Source organism: Stigmatopora nigra, unplaced genomic scaffold, assembly GCF_051989575.1.
Source record: "Stigmatopora nigra isolate UIUO_SnigA unplaced genomic scaffold, RoL_Snig_1.1 HiC_scaffold_56, whole genome shotgun sequence".
NCBI classification, from domain to species: domain Eukaryota; kingdom Metazoa; phylum Chordata; class Actinopteri; order Syngnathiformes; family Syngnathidae; genus Stigmatopora; species Stigmatopora nigra.
Window position 1 is genome coordinate 121703 of NW_027551634.1, and position 6014 is coordinate 127716.

The following is a 6014-nucleotide window of genomic DNA, read 5'->3' on the forward strand; positions in this document are numbered from 1 at the left end:
CAAAGAAATTAAGCTTCCAACTCTAAAGGGAATCAAATGGAAACTTTTGCAAAAACCACTTCAGACCCACGTGAATGAGTGCACTGTACTTCAACAACACTGGCTGCATTGAGCAGAGGTTCCCTGGAAGGTTTCACCTAGTCCAATCCACTTTGTTAATAACTCACACATTTCTATTTTCAGTACAAGCGCACTCATATGTCGCACAGTAACGGATACACGGCAACACAAAAACTTTGTGTAATAGTGAAAAAATATTGTAGGCAATACCAAATGAACACAAAATTTTATTCTATTTATTGTGTTCCTATGCCATTGAGATTTATGGATTATGGTTAATGTGTTAAATGTTGCCAAATTTCATCAGTGCTCGTGGTACTGTAAAGAGGGGGAAAAGAGCACATGATCGGATGTCTTCAGAACTCATGCCAAACCTAAAATCACCCAGAGTATTTCAATTACAATATTAGACATGCATGGTAGGCTGATAGGACACATTCTAAATTGCCCCTACGTATGGGTGAGTGTGCATGGTGGTCGGTCTCTCCTTGTGCCCTGCGATTGGCTGGCCACCGATTCAGGGCCTGTGGCCCAGAGTCAGCTAGGATAGGCTCCAGAACCCCAAGCAACCCTAATGAGGATAAAGCAGGTCAGAAAAGGAATGAATTCAGTCAGGCGATTTTCCTAAAGTAGGGCAAGGCAAGTAACATTTGCAGGCCTTAAGGCATGAGGAAAGATTTTAAAAAAATAAAAATTAATCCCTTAATTAAAAATTATATTTTTATGTTCTGTTAGTTTCATTCATGTGTCTAGATATTAAAGAATTTCATCTAAAAAATATGCATGCAAGGCTGGTTGAACACTAAATTGTCTCAGGGGTGAGTGTGAACGCTTTTATGTCTCCGTGTGCCCTGCGATTGGCTGACAAACTAATCCATGATACCATGATAGGATTTGAATTTAACATTCACTCACTTGTCATTTAATGGCAATTCATTGGATATGAGAGTGGAAGAGCTGATATTCTTCATGGGGGCTGCATGGGCTTTCTAAGATTTCCTCTCACGTACCAAAAATATGTACAACTGATTGAACAGTACGAATCAGGGGTATCCAAACTATTCCACAAAGGGCAGCAGTGGGTGCAGATTTTTGTTCCGATCCAGCACACAGAGTTTAACCAATGATGTTTCCTGTGAAACCAGCATCATCAGTGTCCCCTGACTTTTGCCCAAAAGTTGGCTGGGACAGGCTGCAGCACGCACCCCTGTGACCCTTTTGAGGATAAGTGGAAAATGAATGAATAGTTGTAAACTTCAAGCTCAATGCAGCACATTTAACAACCAGGAAGTGGTAACTTCCAGACGACCACCTCAGTTCTCAAAGGCGACCGGCTCCTGCCAGTGAATAAGCTGAGTAACGTCCTTCTCGCCTTGGCACCAAACAGAAGTCGCAGAGAGAAAAAAGTAGACTGTAAACCAGATGAACAGTCTTTTGGTAGCGAGTAAGCCAGCAGAAGTGCCACTGAGCCGTGAAAATGGCAAATTACAGCAGATGGTGTATATCTCAGGGGGAAAATGTGACAAAGATGGGAACTCCTCATGCAATAAATTATTTTTGCATTAAATCACATCATGTATAGATAAATACTTGATCAAATCTGGATATACAGAATGTGGCCCAGCATGGTTACCGAGTAGTCCTGTACTCAGTTCAGGAGATTCACACAAGTTATTTAAATCTTACATTTTGCGGCTCTCCAAACACTATCATTACACACTTCCATGGTTTTGATGGGAAAATGTTTACTGGAAATTTAAAGTACTCATACCTGTCAACTAATATTTTTTTTAATGTATTTTATGTTTTTTGATCATTTCAAATTGTGCATGCCGTATAACAACTTTTGTACGTAAAACCCATCTCATCCTCCCCATTTCACCTCTAATCCAGAACGTCTGGTCACTGGTAGCAGACGAAAACATCATCATTGATTGCTAATGTTGTCATGCTTGGAGCATGATATCCACATACGCTTCACTTCTGCCCTTTGCACTATATAAATATAGCGCGTCAGCAAGCAATGTTCCCAAACAGTCAAGCTGTCAGCGACATCTACGGAATATTGAATTTAGTGCATACAAAAGGCTGATTGAGCACCTCATTCACTTTGGGGAAAATTTGACTTTTAACTGAGCCATATGTAAGTAAATGTGTGCCACGCTACATTTATACAGTTTATTGTCACTTAATAAGGGGAATTGCAAACATCAATAAGGGGAGCGATCGGCAGAGTTTGACAGGTATGAGTACTGTCTAGAACCTTGGCTAAGAAACACCTGCAGTGGGCAAACATCCGAACTAAAAAACATGGGAAAAGTATTTGAGGTTCAAGTGTTTCATTTGGAGTCTTAATTTGAGGATTTATACATCCACTCTACTTATCTTCAACCCCTATTTTCTGACATCACGCTATGGGAGCATTTTTGTGCCATTTTCAGTTCTGTTTTCCAAACCTCAGCTCCCCTCAATGATCTGAACAGGTGACAGCAATAATATTCAGCCCAGACCATGAGCTTAACAAAAACATTGAAAGTGTGGGAATCATAAATGAAAACATTTGCACTGAAATAATTGCACTATGATCCCGGGCCTTAGGAATTCAGCTGTGACTACTTTTGCAGATGTTTCAGGTGGACTAGCCTGAAGAAATCCACATGTGCTCTGTAACTCCGCAGTGCTGTTCGTGGCTTCAACCCTCGACATCCTAATCACTATTATCTTTTTCTTCATAGGAATGATAGTTGTAATGTTTTATTTGTGTTTTATAACTAAAGCATGCATTTTAAAATTATACAGTTTTTTCTTTTGCTTGACAATGTGCATTATCTTATTTTTGTTTTGTTACCCATTGCAACTGTATACAATCTCTGAATTTGTAAGAAAAAAAGACTGCCTATTTGTCTGGAAAACCACTGTTCTGTTCTGGGAATAACTTATAACAATAAAACAATTTGACCCACTATTCCACAAGAATATTTTGAGTGCAGTAAGACATGCACCATAGTGAAATTGAATGGTTGACAAATGAGAAATAAATCTTATCCAGCGTTAAGTATTTATGTCAGAATGGATATTATTAAGATTTACAAAATAATAAGCCGATTTAAAAATAGCATGTATTTTCTTCCAAAGGTATTTTAACAATCTGGCCTATTCCTTTATTCCTGCTGAGGATAGAAGAGTTTTAATTTTACATCAAAGCTAAATATGAGAGGCAAATACGAGACATTATAAACACTTTTTTTATTCCAGTTATTTACATCTGCAACGTATAAAAAATAAAGGTTCAGTATCAAATTTCGAAACTACTCCCCTAGCAGTGTGTAGACGTCTTCTCGCCATGCCAGCTTTACAGCTGTATTTGTGGCGTAAATCTCTCATAATGCTTGTTCGTTTTTTTTTTTAATTAATAGTGATTATCACTTGCTTATTGCCCTTGGAAAAGAATATTGTGGCCGTCTTCCAAATGTTCGCTTTATTCTTCGTATAACGCACGGTATAAATATTTTTCTTCTTCTGTCATTATAGTACTTACTGTTATGACTACTTTGTTTGGCTGTGAATAAATGTCCTTGTTATTCTAAATGAATGTTGTTATCTGTAACTTGTTATTCTAAAATGAATGTTATCTGTAACTTGTTATTCTAAAATGAATGTTGTTATCCGTAACTTGTTATTCTAAAATGAATGTTGTTATCTGTAACTTGTTATTCTAAAATGAATGTTGTTATCTGTAACTTGTTATTCTAAAATGAATGTTGTTATTTATAACTTGTTATTCTAAATGAATGTTGTTATCTGTAACTTGTTATTCTAAATGATTGTTATCTGTAACTTGTTATTCTAAATGAATGTTGTTATCTGTAACGTATTATTCTAAATGAATGTTGTTATCAGTTACAGGCCGTACAGAGCTCGCGGGCCAAGGTTAAAAAACACGTACACACACACGACCGGGGGCGGGGCGAGCGTGTCGGCTAAATGTTCTTCGGCTAGATAGTCGGTCGACCAATTAGTCGTTCGGCTAATTCTACGTTCGGCCAGAGCCCCTTCGGCGAGTTGGCCGTTGGCCAGGTGTCAGTCGGCTAAATGTCTTTCGGCAAGTAGACCGGCCACGGTGGTTCGCACATCCGCCTTATAGTTCAGAGATTGAGGGTTTAATCCCAGGTCCGGACCTTCCTGCGTGGAGTTTGCATGTTGCATGTGTGGGTTTTCTATGGGTACACCGGTTTCCTCCCACATCGGAATAACATGCATAATAGGCTGGTTGGGCACTTTAAATTATCCCTAGATATGAGTGTGAACATGAATGGTTGTTCTTCTCATTGTGCGCTGCAACTGGCTGACGGAACAATTCAGGGTCCCCTGCCTCCTGCCCACAATTTGGTGAGATAGGCTACAGCATCCCCGCGACCCGCGTCAGGATAAGTAGTAAGGGAAATAAATTAAAACGTAAAATCAATAAATAATCTCTTGGCAGCGAGTCACTACTTTGTCTTCTTTTGACACGGTGACCAGTCTAATTTTTGATTGACATGCTTAATGACCACAACCTGCTCAAAGAGTAGATACCGAGCAAAGTAATTTTACACAATAACAAGTTACTTTTGAGTTTTCATAACATTTGCAAAAAATGGGGAAACTCCTTGATATCATGTATCATACTTGAACTACAGGCTGTACTCAAATGAGGGGAGAGGGTGAAAATGGACAAGGACAATTTTCAATATGACTGCTGTTTGCGCACATCTTTAAGAGGCATTTAAAAAAAGAAATACCTTTTGTCTTTGTTTAGAAGAGCCCTACATAATTTCTCTTATTGGCTTCCTATGCCCTGTGTTAGCCAATCGAAAACTTCTTCTTGTATGTGCTGTATACACAATATATGAAGAGAGAATTAAGACTGAACGGATGTCTTGAGACTATACGTGCAGGCTTGAGGGTTTGGGAGGATATGTTGAGAGCTGTAGTACAATATTAGGTCATAGTAAATAGATTAAATAGTGAAGCGAAGTCTTAAGTTTATTCTTTTTAGTTGTCAATTATCCTCACAAAAGTCATGGGAGTGTTGGAACATAACCCAGCCAACAGTGGGCAGTAGGCAAGGCTCCTGGCAAGTTGAATTGAGGAAACAATGAGATGAAGATGGTCAAACTAATGCCTAGTGACAATATAGTCTTCAACCAGTCTTCCACGCATGTGTTTCCGATGAAGGAGGAAACCCACGCAGGCACAAGTAGAACATTCAAACTCCACACAGGAAGGTTGCGACCACCTAGGATTAAAGCCTCAATCTCAGAACTATGAAGCGGACATGAGTGTAAAGTGAGTGTCAGAAAATCTATGCTATTGTTTTACCTGGTTACGATTTGGATGGTATCCAGTGGTTTTCAATATTAATGACCAAACTCTAACCCAACCATTCAACCAGTTTGTCACTCCTCCACCCTTGGCTGTTCTCTGTGACAACCAAAATTGTAGCCAGAGCCCTCCGGCTTCAACCCAGTCAACTTCCAATGATTATACAGGCAATCAAAAGGGACCAAGTAAAATATCTTGGAAATTCTGGACATTTAAACTTGACTTATTTTGCAAACACAATAACAGGTCATGAAGGTAAAATTAATTGACGACCTGTGGCTAAATTGTAGCCAGACGCTTCCCACTCCGATCCATTCAGCCTCTGATGTTTATACTGGCAAGAAAATTGGAACAACTAAGATACTTCAATCAGGACATTCTGGGCATTTCCATCTCGACCTATTTTTTTTCAAACCCTTTAGAAGGGCATCAATGGTAAAATAAATTAAAAATCTAACATTAGTTTTACTGGCATGGATAAGTGGAACAGAAAATTAATGAATATTTATTTATTATTCTAAATTGTAGGTCACTTTCAAATCATTTCATAATTATTAACTCACACTCAAACCTGTCATGGCAATAGTCAA